The 21,566-nt window shown below is 41.9% G+C and overlaps 1 protein-coding gene across 3 annotated transcripts in view; it reads right to left on the reverse strand.

Moving 5' to 3' along the window:
* The window catches only part of LOC124720416, a 331,791-nt gene that overhangs the window by 40,411 nt on the left and 269,814 nt on the right, over positions 1 to 21,566 (reverse strand). The gene's annotated exons all lie outside the window — the stretch shown is intronic.

The following is a 21,566-nucleotide window of genomic DNA, read 5'->3' on the forward strand; positions in this document are numbered from 1 at the left end:
TCAGTAGCATGTACATACATTTTCAGAACATCCTAATTTCCCATTTTAATTTAGTATTACATACAAGATTAAAAAAACTGAGAAAAATAAGCAATGGCTAACTAAAAACAAAATCTCCACCAAGAGAAACAAATTTCTGCAGTATTATTATTAAAAAAAAAATACTGTTACCCAAGAATCTGTAAAATTATTCTACAATCTACAAACAAATGTATAGTAGTGACAAGCCAAAATTATGTGGAATGACAAATGATAAGCTCATCAACCAAAACTAGATCCATGTGGAAATTTATAAAAAACTTTTAGCTCAGTGCTAAAAAGAAAATGTATCATTGACACTAGAGGGAACAGAAATTAAAGACACAAAGCTGAAGGCTTTATTCAAGGAAATGAAGACTCCCATGCCTCTCCAGTAAGTTGGTGATACCTGACACCTACGTAAGTAAAATTAAGTAGATTATTAAACAATACAATGATTAGTGGCCTTGATGTACCTGACTATATACTAAAAACTTGCGCTCACCACCTAGCAAATCCATGGGCAAAATTTTTTAGCCTCTCTTTAGAAAATAGTCTCTCCAAACATTCTAAAAATAAAAGTTTCATAGCTGCTTCTAATAAAATATCAACCTACTAACCTGTGTGGCAGACTAGACCTTTTTAAAAATTGTAGAAAACTTTGACAGCCTCATTAAGTGTCAATTACTCACCTCTCAACATCTAACAACATGGATTTAGAAAGTCTAAATCTTCACAAACAGCAATTTTTGAATTTTTAGACAACTCTAAATCTCTCAGTCAACATATATTACCTGCAGATATTGTCTTAGACCTTTCAGAAGCCTTCAATGCACTAGACCATAAAATCTTGCTTGAAAATTAAAAAAATGAGGTGGAAGAGGTGTAGCACATAGCTGGTTGTGTTAAAGGAAAAAGAAAGAAGGCTGAACTTCAGTAGGAGTTCAACATTCTGAATAAAACAAGAAATAACTTTCTATTTCAGTTAATTTCCAATAAAATATATGTTAGGCTCAATCCCATGACCTCTACTATTCTTGAGTTATATGGACAATTTTGTTGGATATTTCCCAATGACACCAGCGTATTGCTCATTAGATCCAAGACAAACCTTGCAGTCAACCGCACAAAGTTCTATGAAAAGGCAATCAGAGTGGGTCTCAAAAACAAACTTATTGCAAACACTAAAAAAGTTATGCATCAATTGCTGACATTTTTATTCTTCATTTAACTGATAGTGACAGCTGTTGAAACATAATCTAGAATGGATGTAATTGATACTAAAGAAACTGGCACCTTTCATTTATGTCCACTACCTAGGCAAACTTCTATTCAGGCAAGATTAAAAAACGAACACTTCAAAAACATGTGACAATTTTTGGGTTTGTGATGAATTCAGCAGGACTTCAAATGGAGCATGCAGGCAAATACCATGTCAAAGACATGATCATCTATATGCTATGGTCTTAGAATATTGACATCTGCAACAAGCAAAATAACAGTATTGTGGGGTGAATGGAAGCATCCGATCCCAGCCGTTTGCTTTGACCCGTGACATAAGGCTGTTGTGTGTGACATCATGACGGCGGGGAATTTAGTTTGTGAGAGTGGCGTGTTTGTAGGTGTCGTTCTGATGCGATCGGTGGTGTTCTCTGGTGGGGTGTTAGGTGATGTTTTTGGTTTAGTTTGCTGGTGTGGCATCGTGTGTGAATTTTGCTAAATTTCTTTTTTTATGTCTTTGGTAGGTATGGATATGACTGACAGAGTCAACAGTTTTCGGTTGTCGGCTATGATGGGGGACAGTGTGTTGTCTCTAATCAAATTTCTTCAACTATTCGGATTTTTGGATGAAGTCGTGAAGTGTTCAGTATGCTGGGAAGAGATGAGGCTTACTTAAAGTTCCGGCGTCTTGGACCAGGGACGGCTGCATGTGGAGATTTAGGGATAACATATCAAGGGAAGTGTTCGATCCCAATGTGTGGCTGTGAATGTTGGTTTTGGTATCTGGAGATGTTTTTGAGCTATATAGGTCAAGGGAAGTGTTAGGTCCTAATTTATGGGATCGGGAGCTGCTGTTGAGCTATACAGGTCAAGGGAAGTGTCCGATTCCAGATTATATTGTGTGTAGTGGTATTTGGGGAGTTGTGTGGTATTGTATGGGGGTGGGTGTCTAAATTTGTTTATATTTAGTTTGTCCCCACCCAAAAACCCCCTATTTCCCGCGCTTGTCCCGTTAGTGTCATTAGGCTTTTTGTGGAACGTGTGTATGTTTGTTTTTCGATGTATTTTCGTCCTCAAAGTGTACGTAACGACTTTATATGCGCCATATTGGATCGTGTTTTATCGTCGTTTCCGCCATATTTGTGACGTCATGGGTCAAAGCAGACGGGCGGGATCGGACGCTTCCGTATTTCCACATAGTGGGCATACTATGTAAAATAGTATTCACTGCACCAATATATGATCACTTTCTGGGGACACTCAACTCAAAGCATGAATGTTTTCAGAATTCATAAGAGTGATAATTTACAGCCGTAAAAAATTTGAGTCATGTAAATTTCACATTACTGATCTTGGTGTCCTGAATGTTCCGTGCTTATTCCTTTATGAAACCATCTTATTCACTAAGGACTACCTCCTGAAACCAGGCAAATTAATGCAAAAGCAGAATGAGTACAACTACTGAACCAGATGGAAAGAAAATATACACCCAACGTTTTCCATATCATCATCCTACCAGAGGAGCATAATTACCAACAGCGTCATATTACACATAATGTACCAGAGGAAATAAAAATTCTTGCAAACCAAATATTTAAAATAAAATTAAGGGTATTTCTAATACAGCACTGTTTCTATTCTGAATATTATAATAAACATTAGTAAAAATGACACTGTAAGACTAGGTACCTAACTTTAATCTGCCTATTACTTTGCTGATACTGTGTATTACAATTTCCTTTACCTGTCAAACACTTGCTGACACGCTTAGATTATGAGAGTATATAAGAATACCTACTTACTTACACTTCCTTTTTGCTGACGCTAAATATGAACGTATCTTCGTTTTGAGCTGTTCAGTATGAACTGTTGTATGATAAAACTGGTTCAACAAAAAATTAGATCCAATTAAATGTGCAAGACAACGAAGAGTATTCACTTGAAATATTCGTTGTTCTCGTGCTTCTGTGGATGCAGTTTTGCACTGAGCATTTGCTTGCCATAATTTCGGAAATAAATTCGACAACTGCTTTTCTCTCAAGGTCACACACACACACACACACACACACACCTTTAAAACAACCGCAGAATGATCACACAAAGCACGGCAGCTAACAGTATTACGTACCATTACCATTACACTCTGTACTGATCAACTGTGAACTGACTGATCGAACACTCCTACAAGGTCCCTCTGTGATCGGTGCAAGTCGGCTGATTTCGTGCTGCTCCGGAATGTTTTCGCCCGTCAACAGCTGCGAGATAGTATTGTGAGCCGTAAACAGTAAACACAACCTATTTGACTGTGGTACGACAGCGACGTGACTTAAATTTATGGTCTAACGTGGATCGGCCAGGCGTCCACAGACGATCAATTTGTCAAACTTCGCGTGTTTATCAAATTATATTTTGCACTGTGCTCCTCTGATGTGTTTGTCAATATACTGTGTTTAAGAGAAAACTATGTTCGATTTGACAAACAAAACTGACAGTTTACACATGTTTGTCAAACAAAATCCAGTTTTTGCATTCCTTACATATATCAAACATATGCCAATGGAGCAATTTCTTACTGGTGTACTGCATGGCACGTCATACATTGTCCAGTAATATCAAAATACTTCGCGACACGATAGGCAAAGCAAGAGCGGTTCAATTTGACGAACTAGTACGTATGCGAGCTTGTCTGACACTCACTCATTGATAGCAGACTACGAATTTTGGAAACAAAGATCGTTTACAGGTTCCTTCGTCCCATGAGCCAGTAGCTTGCGTCTGATAACGTAGCGGTGACCGTATACGCGCCAACACCTCGTCAATAACAAAAGAAAACAGATGGCAAATATGACACAGAGAAAGTACTTTCGCCGCTCACTACACAGAACACTGAGAACTCGTCACACGTAAAATAATAATAACAGTAATGAAACAGTTCCAAAAACACTACCATGGTCATGATTCTGCTCCGCCTGCTTAATGAAGGCTTCAGTACCAGACGCGATTTTCTTAAAAGCGTTCACGGGGAGATTTCTTAACCAATCTGTCACACACTACACTATTACTTATGATGTATGACATAAAAATGACAGTTTCGCATGTCACCACGAGTTGCTATCTCCTAAAACTCAAAAGCTCCTTCCTCCTACCTTTCTGGTCCGCTTTTCCTCCTCTTCCCAAACAATTTTTTTTTCTCTTTTAGTTTATAATCTACTATTCAACCGGAATTTCTCCTCCCGAACTGTTGTCGGGTTCCAAAATCGCGTGCCTCTGACAAATTTTCAGGTGGCAGTGTTGTTTCAAACTTTGCACACCTTTTCACTACTCACATGTAGCCACCAAGGTACAAGTGGTGCCCACAAATACCAATATTCCATGCCTCGATAGCAAACCGCGATCACGAAATTTAAAACTGTGCGTCGGTAGCAAAACTGTTGATCATTACGTTGGAGTGTCTGTAGCACTCTTGCTTTAGGGAATCAGTATTCTCTCGTATGAAACTCAATAGGGGCATTGCAGTTTTGTTTGTCCCTGACCAATTAATCCAGCTCATTAACATTTGACCTAATTTCAATATTAGAAGAACGTTCTCGCACAGCGGAAGCAAACTTGATGTCCGAATTAATGTCATATGACTTTCGCGTGATTAGAACGGCATCGTGAATTACTATACTTGGAGCACCAATCTGGTGAACTAAATGTCGCTGTTACGATTGAGAGTCACAAAAGCTCGGATTCTCTCTCGTGGTATTGTTTACTACACGGCGTGTGATCAGAATGTTCGGATTCCGTCAATTCTATGATCTCTTATTTCAAATCTGGGAATAACTCCCGCACAATTTTCTTTATCTCGACAGTGTTTCCATCCTTTCTTTTTTTTTCAACTGGCAAAAGTTTGTCTAATTTATGGTTCATTTGCTTCAAATACTCAAGAATTTCGTAATTAATATTAACGTTTCTAGAATCTCAACAGTTTTGACTACTACATTCCTTTTTAACAATTACTTCGCTGTTAATACACCCGTTCGCTATTTCTGATATTTCACACACGAAAACAGAATTGCAGAAATATAAAAATTGTTTAGAGTTCATGTAACCAAAGCTCACAGCTATCAGGAGGATTTTGACCAGTGACAAACATGACTATATCATTGGCGAGATTTTGAACACGAACAGACGGGATTACTTGAATTAACTACACCAGTGGAATACATGCTGAATTATAACTATTTCGATTAATCGTACACAAGAAAAATTGTTCTAGTAAGTAAGGAGAAATAAACATCGTAAAAATAAGTACTACAATAGTACCCGACAGTACAAACTAAAAAATTACTTATCGTAAATAAATCGCAGCAAGTGTTGTAAATACACCTCGGCTAACCACCCCCATTGGATAAGCAACTCCGCATATATGTGTTAACCAGTAGTAAATCGAAATGGTTATTGTAACATGTCTTCGCCCATACCCTCTCGTAAATCATCAAGGTTCATCGCAACAGATAAATCCATACCTACAAACGAAAATGAGATACTAAAAATTGTTCTAAAATATGAAACTAATAGTCCAAATTACCTCAATATCACTATGAATGAAATTAAGTACCGAATGAATTAGAAACAACCAAATAATTTAATTCATGCACACGAAGAATATTTCCAGCAATATGAAGCTATCTCTTAAAATCACATTCAATTATTTTAATGTGCAATGATATCGCTCATTCAGAACCCAGAACTTTTATTATCTATGGTTCGAAGTGAAGACATTACTATCTATGCGTAACGTACGAAGTCATTGGTCAAAGCCGACGGGTTGTATCCCATGCTTCACTGGACCCGCAAGAACTTTCAACTATTTATCGGAAAGAAAACGAATCTAAATAAACAGAACGAATTCAAAAATTTATCGAAATGATTATATAAGACTAAATACTATTTATCATTACCTCCGAAACAGAGAACATGTTCGTTCAACCAGCTGCCAGCGGTCTCATGCGCATTATAATCTCACATTTTATCACGGAAATAACAGTGTCAGATACTATGATGTGTGTAGGAACCAAAGACGTTACTCCAGTATAAGACAATCTAACATTATCATTGCCTTATCTCTGTTGTAGGATGCATTTTCACACATGGTAGAACGCAATGTTAATGGCTCCTATTTTGTTCTTGCTCTGATGCAAAGGGAACTAATAATTCTGAATATTAAGTATTATAGCTCTATAGTAAAAGTTGTATTCAAGGAATAAATAAGCGAGTGCTCATCTGCGCTAAATAATTTGGTGAGACTCGAATGTAAAAATTACTCTCTCTAGTCATTCTAAATGTTTCAGCTACACTATGTCGAGGTGGAGCTGGAGAGACTGGCGAAAGAAACTACAAAGAAACACGACGACTTCCAATGGACTCAGGAGCACGCAATAAGAAATCTGCCGCAGCTCTTTGCCAACATATTACCACAGGACAAAATAACGCAATATGCGAGTTTAGTTTCAATGGAAATTTCAATACACGATTTGAAAACCAATAATACATGCTAATCTTGTCTACAAAACCATAAAGCGCAGAGCTGAAATCTCATATAAGCAGGGCCTACTTGAAGTGTCGCTCGCTGTCTGCCGAATACGCACTGAGGGCGAGGAAGCAACCAGACTCTTCCGCGGAAAGTTTTTCTGGTGCTCACAACCTGCCAGATTCGCGCATGCGCAGTGCTATCTGTGTTGGAAGGGGGTAGTATCCACTTGACTCGTGTTTTGTGTGTCAGTTTTTCGAGCTTTTGGAAGTTATTGCAGTTCCCGTGCTCAACTATTTCATGTTGATATTTCACAGTTAATTATGAAGTAAGCATTTTACTTGTTCCTATAAAGTCACCTTGAAGGCTCCTACATACGCACCAATTTATCCGCCGACTGACCCGATTTGCCAACCGACTGAACTCTGCGATTACAGCACCGCCCTGTTGTTGTGATTTGTTTATATTAAAGTTCAATATCGCGATAGGCTACAATCCGAACTTTATCAAAGTCTGAAACGTGATGCTACGCATTTCTCCTCCTTACACGAGGCATCACAACAACGTTTCACCAGGCAACGCCGGTCAACTGCTGTTTGTGTATGAGAAATCGGTTGGGAACTTTCGTCATGTCAGCACGTTGTAGGTATCGCCACCGGCGCCAACCTTGTGTGAATGCTCTGCAAAGCTAATCATTTGCAAATCACAGCATCTTCTTTCTGCCGGTTAAATTTCGCGTTTGTAGCACGTCATCTTCGTGGTGTGGCAATTTTAATGGCCAGTAGTGTATTTTGCGAATTAACGTCTACTGAATGTTGATATTTCGGTTTTTAGATTTCATTTCGGGTAAGTGTTAAAATGGAACCTAAACATAGAAACAAAGTCGACGAACTTTTATTCTCTAAATGTTCCATACGAAACCATTATGAATTCGTTAAACAATGAGAAGAGTGCTTCATCTCTTGCGTCTGTATTGCTATACTCCTCGGACGGCCTATCCCACAAACGTCTACAGTCTTTCATTTCCTCCAGAAACTCTGGCCATAAAGTTTCGTCCGCCTGTCACTTATATTAAAACAGTATTAAATCCTGCGTGCACTGACAGAAGACGAACTTCTGTCGGGTGTTGGCACGACAGCGCTGCACACGGCATATGTTGGGTGGAGTGGTGGGAGAGTCAGCTGTCGGGTGGTCATGCCCGCCCGACATACAAACAAGGCACGCTCTCATGTCGGTCGGTAAAAACGCCGTCACACGTCCAGTTTGTCTGGTCAGTTGGTCGGACGATTGGTATGTGTGTAAGGCCCTTAATGTTGGCACAGTCGCAGACGGGTACATTTCCGCAATTCTGTCTGCAGTCTGCGCTAGCGCGTTCAAATCACCGGCACAAGCCGTTAAAATTTTCTGTGTATCGGGAGGTAGGCGAGACAGCTAGATGTTGTGTAGAACGTCGTCACTAACTGCACTGCTCGCCGGCATACAAAGACGTCTTAGAAGCTGCAATGGGTTGCGACCGCCGAATTCTCCTGTTCGTATTCGTTTTTCCACTCGCTTCGTCTCTGTGATAAGCGTCTCAAAAAAATGGCTCTGAGCACTATGCGACTTAACTTCTGAGGTCATCAGTCGCCTAGAACTTAGATTAAACCTAGCTAACCTAAGGACATCACACACATCCATGCCTGAGGCAGGATTCGAACCTGCGACCGTAGCGGTCGCTCGGCTCCAGACTGTATCGCCTAGAACCGCACGGCCGCTCCGACCGGGCTAAGCGTCTCACTGAAGCGTTTTTGATGGACTCGTCGCTCTGCTAACAAATAGCTTTCCAGTTTAGAAAACCATGGCCCCGGTTATGTTTCCAGAGCGGTGATTCTGATGATCCCGCTACTTGCAGCCGGTTCTGCAGTTATTGGCTAGTCTGTCATTCCCAGTGTGAAAATATCGCGACGCGGCTGGCGTCGAAGGAAGGGGACCAAGTGTATTGCAATGCAATACGTTGCGACGGAGCCGGCGCGTTTGAATTTTCGCAATGCTACGCCGGCGGCAATCGACAAAAGTTCGTCTTTGGTGAGTGCGCGTGGAATTAAAAGCGCTATTCTAGAATACATGACAGGGTGTGAACCGGACGAAACTTACGGACAGAGTTGCTGGAGAAATTTAAGAGACGTCGTGAGAGAAGTATAGCAATACACACTACTGGCCATTAAAATTGCTACACCACGAAGATGACGTGCTACAGACACGAAATTTAACTGACAGGAAGAAGATGCTGTGACATGCAAATGATCAGCTTTTCATAGCATTCACACAAGATTGGCGCCGGTGGCGACACCTACAACGTGCTGACATGACGAAACTTTCCAACCGATTTCTCATACACAAACAACAGGTGACCGGCGTTGCCTGGTGAAACGTTGTTGTGATGATTCGTGTAAGGAGGAGAAATGCGTACCATCACGTTTCCGACTTTGATAAAGGTCGGATTGTAGCCTATCGCGATTGCGGTTTATTGTAGCGCGACATTGCTGCTCACGTCGGTCGAGATCCAATGACTGTTAGCAGAATATGGAATCGGTGGGTTCAGGAGGGTAAAACGGGACGCCGTGCTGGATCCCAACGGCCTCGTATCACTAGCAGTCGAGATGGGAGGCATCTTATCCGCATGGCTGTAACGGATCGTGCAGCCACGTCTCGATTCCTGAGTCAACAGGTCGGGACGTTTGCAAAACAACTACTATCTGCACCAACAGTTCGATGACGTTTGCAGCAGCACGGACTATCAGCTCGGACACCACGGCAGCGGTTACCCTTGACGCTGCATCACAGACAGGAGCACCTGCGATGGTGTACTCGACGACGAACCTGGGTGCATGAATGGCAAAACGTCATTTCTACGGATGAATCCAGGTTCTGTTTACAGCATCATGATGGTCGCATCCGTGTTTGGCGACATCCCAGTGAACGCACATTGGAAGCGTGTATTCGTCATCGCCATAGTGGCGTATTACCCGGCGTGATGGTATGGGGTGCCATCGGTTACACGTCTCGGTCACCTCTTGTTGGCATTGACGGCACTTTGAACAGTGGACGTTACATTTCAGATGTGTTACGAACCATGGCTCTACCCTTTTTTTCGATCCCTACGAAACTCTACATTTCAGCAGGATAATGCACGACCGCATGTTGCAGGTCCTGTACGGGCCTTTCTGGAAACAGAAAATGTTCGACTGCTGCCGTCGCCAGCACATTCTCCAGATCTCTCACCAATTGAAAACGTCTGGTCAATGGTGGCCGAGCAACTGGCTCGTCACAATACGCCAATCACTACTCTCGATGAACTGTGGTATCGTGTTGAAGCTGCATGGGCAGCTGTACCTGTACACGCCATCCAAGCTCTGTTTGACTCAATGCCCAGGCGCATCAAGACCGCTATTGCGGCCAGAGGTGGTTGTTCTGGGTACTGATTTCTCAGGATCTATGCACCCAAATTGTGTGAAAATGTAATCACATGTCAGTCCTGGTATAATATATTCGTCCAATGAATACCCGTTTATCATCTGCATTTCTTCTTGGTGTAGCAATTTTAATGGCCAATAGTTAGATTAGATTAGATTTACTTTCATTCCAATTGATCCGTAGTGAGGAGGTCCTCCTGGATGTGGAACATGTCAGAAAAACAACAATACATGACAAATATTTACAACTAAAACAAATAAGCTAATGTACCATTCCACAGGTCCCAAGTGGAATGATCGTCATTTTTAATGAACGCTAAGAGTCATTTTACAAATACTAATGCACTGAATTTAAAATAAAAAACGTTTTTTATTTATTTATAAGGTAATAGTGTATCCTTACTTCCTTGATATTAGTGTTAAAGTTCAGCCTATATCCATAAGCCCTCTGCTATGAAGACCAAAATGTGGAATTTCTTGTTACAGGTCTGACAGTTGCTAAATGCTTCATTTCTTTATCAGATGGGGTGTGCCACAGCCTATGTAGACTTTCTTCTTTGAATCTGGAATGGTTTTCTTAAACTTACATGTCATTTTTTATGCTACGTACATAAATAAATTATAACTTTTGATGAAGGTCTTTTATCTAATTTGCTTCAGCATGAAGTATTTCCCAAGTCATGTACAAATCACATTTCAGGAACTATTTTAGTTAATTGTGGGGATACAATTGCATTGACGTCCTCTTAACTTCTGCCAGTCGCTAGAAATAGATAAAGCTAAAGCTAATGCCTTCTTCTGGCCGCTTACAGCCTCTCTCATTACTGTATTCTTTCCGTTATGAATGGTCTGATTGTTCAGCAGCTCTGAAATGCATGAGGCATCCAGTCTTCAATAATTAGGAAAATCATTGTATCCCAGCTGCTTAAGGGGACATGCCCGTGAAAATGAAGAAAAATTAAAAAAAAAATTTTTTGGTCTATAAAAGAGCATTTCATGCTGATTTCAAAAATGTATAGTTTATGGGCATTATCATTTTCCGTTCATTCTAAAATTGAGGTTGAACGTAATGTTGCACAGGGGTCACCCCCATCTGTCAGTTTGAAGTACGTCGGAATACGTGATGCATTATTTTGTTCTTCCGTTTTTACCGTTGTTAGTTACGGATCGTTAACATAGGTGTGTTCTAGAAGGCAAAGACTCCCGGAACCAAAGTACAGGCATGTCTAGAAAGCTGTGGTTCCAATGTAAACAAAGATCTGAGAATATATTATTTGGGAATTCCATACGCGTGTGTGTAGTTATTGTGTGTTGGTTTGTTCCTATGTGTGTGTGTTTCCTGTGCTACAAATGCCGAGAGTAAAGAAATTTAGCCCCAAACGAAAGTTTCGCGGCAACCAGTTCCAAACACAACCGAATATACACATCAGTTGCTTCAAAAGTCGCCCGCAGAAACTGTGTCTACAGGCAGTGCTTCTAGACGTAAACTATCGCTTTCTGAATGTAATAAGAAAAAGCCTAGTAGTGTTGTGAGCAGCAATAATGATGGAAATGTTATTGTGAATCTAAATATGCTGTCACGACTTTTAAAGAGTGCTGTGAAATGGAAGTACTCCAATTGTGAAGATAGTATTGACGTTTCTGGGGGCATTTCAGCAAGGAACGGTCTTACGAGTCGGTGAGTGATTGCCTGCAACTCGTGTAAGATGCACAGGATACTATGACATCGCCAGTAACTGATAGTCGACATTACAGTGTAAATATTCAGGTTGCTTACGCAATGCAATGTATTGGAAGGGGAAGGAGAGCTGCCCAGACTTTCTGTGCAGTGATGGATTTCCCTCCATCTCCGCTGAGGTTTGACAGATACAATAAGTTAATACATACTGCTTTATGTCATGTAAGTGAGCATTCAATGAAAAGAGCAGCAGAAGAAGTAGTAGCCTTGTCTGAGAATACAGATATTGTAGAAGCATTTGATGGATCTTGGCAGAGAGGTCATACTTCTCTGAATGGGGTTGTGACTGCCACATTTATTGAGGCTAGTAAGATACTAGATATTGAATATCTAGCAAAGCGCTGCTACGGTCGTTCAAGTAAATTTATTGGCAACCATGTTTGTGCAAAGAACTTTGATGGCCAAAGTGAAACCATGGAAACAAAAGGAGTTCTAAACATTTTTAGATCAGAGCTCAGTCGTGGTGTGAGGTATGTAGGCTACCTTGGGATGGAGACTCTCAAGGGCACACTACTCTTGTTAATGACAGACCATATGGGGACACACATAAAAAAGCTTGAATGTGTTGGGCATGTAGAAAAAAAGAGAGGGAGCTTGGCAGAGAAAATTATGTACAGACTTTAGTGGAAAAAACTGCCAGACTGAAAACACATAGGTGGTCCAGGTCATCCTACAAAAAGTGAATTTGATTCTTTGATTGAATATTATGGACTAGCAATAAGGAGAAATGTAGAAGATTTGGAGAACATGGGACGAGCTGTTTGGACAACACGCCCACAGCAGGGTTTGTGTCCAAAAGGGGAAGGTTCGTGGTGCAAGTACTGGTTGAGCAATGTTACAGGCATACAATTTTCCCCACAAGCATTCCTTACCACTTGCTGTAAAGGAGGCAACTAGGCCTATATATAGGGATCTGCCAAATAAAAATCTACTTAAGAAATGTATGCATGATCTCTCTCAGAATGCAAATGAAAGCTTCAACAGTTGTATATGGGAGAGAATACCCAAAACTGTATTTGTTGGGCAGACAGTGTTGAAGATTGGTGAAATGGATGCCATAACAATATTCAATTGTGGTGCAATTTCAAGGATCAATGTTATGATGAAACTGAAGATCCAGACGTGAAGGAATATGGCTTCAGCTCTAACTGCTGTTGATAAGTGGCGGGTAACTGAAACACAGAAAGCTACAGAAGCTGCTACCAAGGAGTCAAGGATAAAGAAAAGAATGAAGAGAAAGAGTATGGAGGATAAGGAAACAGGAGGACAACTGGAGTATGCAGCTGGAGTGTTCTAAACAAGTACAGTGGTAAGTTAATAAATCTGTAAATCTACTTTTGCAATTTATTGAAAACTTGAATTTTCATTATTCAGGTAACTTTTCTCCTAAATGACTGAAGATAAATTCACAAAAATTGGTACAGATATTTAGAATGACCCCCTCTACCTCCCTTGCCTACTATTTCATGAAAAATTTATAACACGATGATGATGTCGGTGATATTTGAGCTACATTTTTAAATATTTTTGTTGTAGTAAAATAAATTACTTGGCTTTTTCGCAGATCAGCATCAGCGAAGGAAATTGGAGGCATAAAACTCTTACGTGAATGCTGTCTGTACTCTAGCTAGTTTCCAAGCTGTGCAGTCAGTGATTCCAAAGAAAATGGTACCACAGTGAAATAGTGCTCTGTTTTTTACACTATTATAAATATTGTTGTCAGTACCAAAATATAATAAATATCTCAAAGATTTTTTGGAAAATGCTTTGACTAATGACCCTAATTGTGTGTAAGAATTTTGAGCTATATCTCATTTATAGACCATTTGCACTATGATGGTAAAGATAATGCTAAAAATGCAGCCTGTTCAGGGGCATGTCCCCTTGAGTAACAGAACAAGGGAAAAGTTCGTTCCTTGCATCAGCCACTATCAATTTCACTTATTTGGTCCAGTTGATTCATTACACACTTAAAAAGTATAGTGATTATGGGACAAGTGAGGGAGTGAGTGAGTGAGAGAGTGGGGGGTGGGGGGGAGAGGGAGAGGGGGAGAGAAGGGGGGGGGGGGCAGGGCACAGAATACTAAAACTAAATCAAGAGGCAAAGAATATCGCACAGAATCACGAGTGCCATGGACTGTTTATGTACACTGCCACTGTGCTTGTTGTGGTGTGACACCCTACAGAAAACTATAATTATTTCAAGAATGTGGTGGTGCAGTATAACGACACTGAATTTAGGGAACATTTTTGAGAGTGGCATGAAGTGGCAGAGGCGTTAAGTGAAAAACTGAACTCTGGCCATTATAAGTGTCAGAAAGGAAGACATAAGAAACTGCTTCTGCCCCAGCACATTCTGATCTTTCTGTGGTTTGCTGACCATGGAGCAGCAAGTTTTGGAGACGTGGCAGACATATTTAATATATCAGCTGTCAATCCATCACTACACACAGGAATACCATCACAAATGGGATAAGGAAAATTTAAGCAGAGCAAACACAAAACACATTTCTACATCATCATTGCTGTGCACGCGCAGTGCCACCAGGTTCCTTTTTTTAAGTAGTTTTTTGGCAGGTGCTTGAATGAACCTAATAATCACTTCAGAAACAGAGGACAGTATAATTACTGCCATAAAGGAAAATATAATATCTTGTTTCTTACAAACAGCAGAGATAACAAATAAAATCTGTCTCAAAACCAACTTAAATATGACAAGAGGTAGGCAAGGAAAATAGTCCCATAAAAACACGGGAGGCTTTGTTTTCACCCAAACGGCCTAAGGAACTGATGAAAGCAATCCTATTTAGAATGATAGTTTCGAAAGCTTTTTGAGGTACTTTCCTCAAGGTGATGATTAGGCAGGAACGTTGGAGTATAGTTTAAATCTCAGTGAAGATTCCATTTTATATGATCGCATTCTGCATAATTACGTTTTTACACAAGTGCTCGGTTACGTCATTCTTTTTTTCCACTTACTTTGACCCTTTGGGTGGTAACAAGCTCTCCCCGTAAAGAAATATTAATCAAAATGGGCACCTAGAAATTACGTTACAGCAGCCATTCCACTGCGTTAATGGCCAAATCCGATGACTTATCACAAATTGCTCTTGATTCACTCCCAGTTCCCTCTTTTTCTGCCTGTCCAACATTGTAACATATGACATTGCAAGATTTTGATTAACACTCAATGTTTCTTCCTGTTGGTGACTGGACTACATCTTTGAAGATTTCTTGCATAATCTATGCCTAGAACCATTGTCGCCCCACGTAATGTGCACGGTGATCGTATCCCGTATTGATGTCGGGGTACATGCGCGGGAAACAGTGGTGTTTCGTAGCACACATGTTTCGGGACAGTTTCCTCAACTGATCACCAATACTGTGGACTTACAGATCTGTATCGTGTAGGTTCCCTATGTGCCTAAGCTATTAGCACCAGTTTTGTGTAGTGCCACGTTGTGCGGCACCACATTCTGCAATTATCCTTAATTTATGAGCACGAGTGTATTATGGCAATCAGCGAATTGCCCCAAGTAGGGAGGATAATGGGCAAGGGCACCGCGTCAGTAGTGTGCGGATAAGTTGAGAATCTGTGAGTGACGAGGAAGTGTGCTAGGGCTTGTCTGTGCAGCTGTGATGACCACTGTGTCCAGATCACACAGTGGGCAGTGCACCTAGCTGCAGCAGCAAGTCGTATACTCCTAGCTCACTCATTTGTTACATAGGTTAATTCTTAATTTCTTTGCGTGTTTTTGGTACTTGCAGTGTTTAATTCATAAATTCCGGGCGTATTATAGTATTTGAGAGTTGTAGCATCGCGTTTTAGTACCTGAATAGTGTAAAATCGCGTAGTCTCCTTCCGCCGCCGAGCAGTGTGTCAGCAGTGCGCAAGTAGTAGCATTACTGCATTTACTAGGCAATCTTGTATTTTAATAACCGTTTAAATTTTGTGTCAATTTGTTTGCGCTCTCTGTTGATTAGTTCAGACGTTCTTTGCACAACAGTTTTTAGCATGGATAGGGACTGCAACTGCTGTGTTCGGATGCAGGCTGAGTTGGCATCCCTTCGCTCCCAGCTTCAGGCAGTGTTGGCTTCGGTCACACAGCTTGAGGCTGTTGCCAATGGGCATCACTGTGGGGGTCCGGATGGGGGTTTGTCGGGGACAGCCAGCTCGTCCCACGCATCCCCCAATTGGACTACAACTGTGGCTGCCCGGGATACTGCCCGCATTGAGGCCGATCCCTCACCTGTGGTAGAGTGGGAGGTCGTCTCGAGGTGTGGCAGGGGGCGAAAGACATTCCGGAGGGCTGAACGGAAGGCCTCACCAGTTTGTCTGACGAACCGGTTTCAGGCTCTGTCTCAGGCTGATACTGACCTTCGGCCTGACATGGCTGCTTGTCCTGTTCCAGAGGTTGCCCCTCAGTCTGCAAGATCTGGGCGGTCGCAGAGGGTGGGCTTACTGGTAGTTGGAAGCTCCAACGTCAGGCGCGTAATGGGGCCCCTTAGGGAAATGGCAGCAAGAGAGGCGAAGAAAACCAATGTGCACTCCGTGTGCATACCGGGGGGAGTCATTCCAGATGTGGAATGGGTCCTTCTGGATGCCATGAAGGGTACAGGGTGCACCCATCTGCAGGTGGTCGCTCATGTCGACACCAATGATGTGTTTCGCTATGGATCGGAGGAAATCCTCTCTGGCTTCCGGCAGCTATCTGATTTGGTGAAGACTGCCAGTCTCGCTAGCGGGATGAAAGCAGAGCTCACTATCTGCAGCATCGTCGACAGGACTGACTGCGGACCTTTGGTACGGAGCCGAGTGGAGGGTCTGAATCAGAGGCTGAGACGGTTCTGTGACCATGTGGGCTGCAGATTCCTCGACTTGTGCCATAGGGTGGTGGGGTTTCGGGTTCCGCTGGATAGGTCAGGAGTCCACAACACGCAACAAGCGGCTACACGGGTAGCAGGAGTTGTGTGGCGTGGGCTGGGCGGTTTTTTAGGTTAGATGGCCTTGGGCAAGTACAGAAAGGGCAACAGCCTCAACAGGTGCGGGGCAAAGTCAGGACATGCGGGGACCAAGCAGCAATCGGTATTGTAATAGTCAACTGTCGAAGCTGCGTTGGTAAAGTACCGGAACTTCAAGCGCTGATAGAAATCACCGAAGCTGAAATCGTTATAGGTACAGAAAGCTGGCTGAAGCCAGAGATAAATTTTGCCGAAATTTTTACAAAGGTATAGACGGTGTTTAGAAAGGATAGATTGCATGCAACCGGTGGTGGAGTGTTCGTCGCTGTTAGTAGTAGTTTATCCTGTAGTGAAGCAGAAGTGGATAGTTCCTGTGAATTATTATGGGTGGAGGTTACACTCAGCATCCGAGCTAGGTTAATAATTGGCTCCATTTACCGACCTCCCGACTCAGCAGCATCAGTGGCAGAACAACTGAGAGAAAATTTGGAATACATTTCACATAAATTTTCTCAGCATGTTATAGTCTTAGGTGGAGATTTCAATTTACCAGATATAGACTGGGACACTCAGGTGTTTAGGACGGGTGGTAGGAACAGAGCATCGAGTGACATTATACTGAGTGCACTATCCGAAAATTACCTCGAGCAATTAAACAGAGAACCGACTCGTGGAGATAACATCTTGGACCTACTGATAACAAACAGACCCGAACTTTTCGACTCTGTATGTGCAGAACAGGGAATCGGTGATCATAAGGCCGTTGCAGCATCCCTGAATATGGAAGTTAACAGGAATATTAAAAAAGGGAGGAAGGTTTATCTGTTTAGCAAGAGTAATAGAAGGCAGATTTCAGACTACCTAACAGATCAAAACGAAAATTTCTGTTCCGACACTGACAATGTTGAGTGTTTATGGAAAAAGTTCAAGGCAATCGTAAAATGCGTTTTAGACAGGTACGTGCCGAGTAAAACTGTAAGGGACGGGAAAAACCCACCGTGGTACAACAACAAAGTTAGGAAACTACTGCGAAAGCAAAGAGAGCTTCACTCCAAGTTTAAACACAGCCAAAACCTCTCAGACAAACAGAAGCTAAACGATGTCAAAGTTAGCGTAAGGAGGGCTATGCGTGAAGCGTTCAGTGAATTCGAAAGTAAAATTCTATGTACCGAATTGACAGAAAATCCTAGGAAGTTCTGGTCTTACGTTAAATCAGTAAGTGGCTCGAAACAGCATATCCAGACACTCCGGGATGATGATGGCATTGAAACAGAGGATGACACGCGTAAAGCTGAAATACTAAACACCTTTTTCCAAAGCTGTTTCACAGAGGAAGACCACACTGCAGTTCCTTCTCTAAATACTCGCACAAACGAAAAACTGGCTGACATCGAAATAAGTGTCCAAGGAATAGAAAAGTACCTGGAATCACTCAACAGAGGAAAGTCCACTGGACCTGACGGGATACCAATTCGATTCTACACAGAGTACGCGAAAGAACTTGCCCCCCTTCTAACAGCCGTGTACCGCAAGTCTCTAGAGGAACGGAGGGTTCCAAATGATTGGAAAAGAGCACAGGTAGTCCCAGTGTTCAAGAAGGGTCGTCGAGCAGATGCGCAAAACTATAGACCTATATCTCTGACGTCGATCTGTTGTAGAATTTTAGAACATGTTTTTTGCTCGAGTATCATGTCGTTTTTGGAAACTCAGAATCTACTATGGAGGAATCAACATGGATTCCGGAAACAGCGATCGTGTGAGACCCAACTCGCTTTATTTGTTCATAAATATTTCTAATGCTGCAACTTCTCTGTATACTACAGCATCATCCGCGAAAAGCCGCATGGAACTTCCGACACTATCTACTAGGTCATTTATATATATTGTGAAAAGCAATGGTCCCATAACACTCCCCTGTGGCATGCCAGATGTTACTTTAACATCTGTAGACGTCTCTCCATTGATAACAACATGCAGAAAATATTAGATACAGGCTCCCAGGTAGATGCTATTTTTCTTGACTTCCGGAAGGCGTTCGATACAGTTCCGCACTGTCGCCTGATAAACAAAGTAAGAGCCTACGGAATATCAGACCAGCTGTGTGGCTGGATTGAAGAGTTTTTAGCAAACAGAACACAGCATGTTGTTATCAATGGAGAGACATCTACAGATGTTAAAGTAACATCTGGCGTGCCACAGGGGGGTGTTATGGGACCATTGCTTTTCACAATATATATAAATGACCTAGTAGATAGTGTCGGAAGTTCCATGCGGCTTTTCGCGGATGATGCTGTAGTATACAGAGAAGTTGCAGCATTAGAAAATTGTAGCGAAATGCAGGAAGATCTGCAGCGGATAGGCACTTGGTGCAGGGAGTGGCAACTGACCCTTAACATAGACAAATGTAATGTATTGCGAATACATACAAAGAAGGACCCTTTATCGTATGATTATATGATAGCGGAACAAGCACTGGTAGCAGTTACTTCTGTAAAATATCTGGGAGTATGCGTGCGGAATGATTTGAAGTGGAATGATCATATAAAATTAATTGTTGGTAAGGCGGGTACCAGGTTGAGATTCATTGGGAGAGTGCTTAGAAAATGTAGTCCATCAACAAAGGAGGTGGCTTACAAAACACTCGTTCGACCTATACTCGAGTATTGCTCATCAGTGTGGGATCCGTACCAGATCGGGTTGACAGAGGAGGTAGAGAAGATCCAAAGAAGAGTGGCGCGTTTAGTCACGGTAACTGTGATAGCGTTACGGAGATGTTTAATAAACTCAAGTGGCAGACTCTGCAAGAGAGGCGCTCTGCATCGCGGTGTAGCTTGCTCGCCAGGTTTCGAGAGGGTGCGATTCTGGATGAGGTATCGAATATATTGCTTCCCCCTACTTATACCTCCCGAGGAGATCACGAATGTAAAATTAGAGAGATTAGGGCGCGCACGGAGGCTTTCAGACAGTCGTTCTTCCCGCGAACCATATGCGACTGGAACAGGAACTACCAAAGCCAGTTATCTGTACTCGTCCTACGTCGGACATCTACACATCATCACAGACCACGGAGGCAGGTAGCTTGCCTGCTCAGTATAGCAGGTTATGCAGCAGAAAACAATGCCGGTGCAGACACGAGTGTTTCGGAGCACACTGTTCAGCACCCATTGCCACATACGTATCTTTTCAGCAGACGCCGTCGACGTGTTCCCACACTTACCAAATGACATAGTCAGTTACTCTTATAATGCACACGGGATCATCGAGACTGGACTGCAGATCAATCGAAACTTATTGTCCGGTCAGATGAACCACATTTCTCATTACACTTTGTCGACGGTCGTGTCCGGATATGCTACCACCCAGGCAAAACACAAACGGCACCTCAGATGCACGCTGGCTGGGGCACTATTATGGAATGGAGGCTTTCACTTTGCATTTCGTGGGACTTGTCACGGTAGTCTGAATGCACTGTGAAAACTATGGACATTGTGGACCACCTGCATCCCTTTATGCAAAATAACTGTGTGTCACAAGGACAGAATTGTGCCACAGAGGTTTGTGAAGCACAACTGTGAACTTACACCGATATCACAGCCCCCAAATTCATCCTATCCGAACCTGACAGAATACACCTGCTACGGTATCAGGCAGCAGTTCTGCACCCGACAACCACTGGCCCGTAATTTATGAGTATTGTGTGACATGGGTGTCAACGTCTGGTGCCATATACCTCCAGAAACCTACTGAGGTCACCTCAAATCTGTGCCACTCAGAATCATTGTTATATTGCATTACAAAGGCAGAAAAACGCAGTACTGTGGAGGTGGACATAATGTTTCAGCTCATCTGTGTATATCGGTTATGGTCCTGTAACACAATCTAGAGGGCACTCCAGAAGTTCCTTTTACATTTGTCGATTTCGTCCCTTTACGAATGACATGTTAAGGTCCGTTAGCTGGAAACTTCTTAATTCAGTCAGAAAAGCTCGTTCGGTATTCCACAAGCTCGTACTTTCATTCACTGAGTAATTGTGCAGAACCTAACTGAACTGAGAGGGTACAGTTTTCAGGTGAATTACATTTGAGGATTTTCTGATTATCATTAGATGCCAAAAGTCTGTACCCTTGTAGTCCATAAATGTGCCAGCATGTACACAATTAATTTTTTTATAATTTTGATAATGATCAAACAGTGCAAGGATAGTCCAAAAAGTTGTTATATATAGATAATATCCTGTATATGTTTTAGTATTTGTTTTGTGCTTTTGTTATTTATCTGAGGTACTCCTTGGGCAGTGTGCAGTGGAGCTCATCAGCAGACACAGCTATGTCACAGAAAGGGCTGAAGGGAACTATCGACGTTGTTCAGACTGCCAAGGATGACATCACAGTACTCAATTCCTTTATAAAAGAATATTTTATGTAAAGGTGCAAGTTTAATATAAGCTTAGCTACTGTTCAAACTGACACGTAATACATACACGTAATAAAAATTCAGGATACTTACATATACCTAATAAAAATTCATGATACTTGGAAGCAAAAGAATCCTTTAGCAGATGTCAGAAGATAAGAAAATGCTAAGTTATCAGTTAAAAGGGAGTTTTACTATCGAAAATGTCGAAAAGTGAAGCTACAATAACTGAAGGAATCTGACTTTT

Source organism: Schistocerca piceifrons, chromosome 11 (assembly GCF_021461385.2).
Source record: "Schistocerca piceifrons isolate TAMUIC-IGC-003096 chromosome 11, iqSchPice1.1, whole genome shotgun sequence".
Classification (NCBI taxonomy): Eukaryota; Metazoa; Arthropoda; class Insecta; order Orthoptera; family Acrididae; genus Schistocerca; species Schistocerca piceifrons.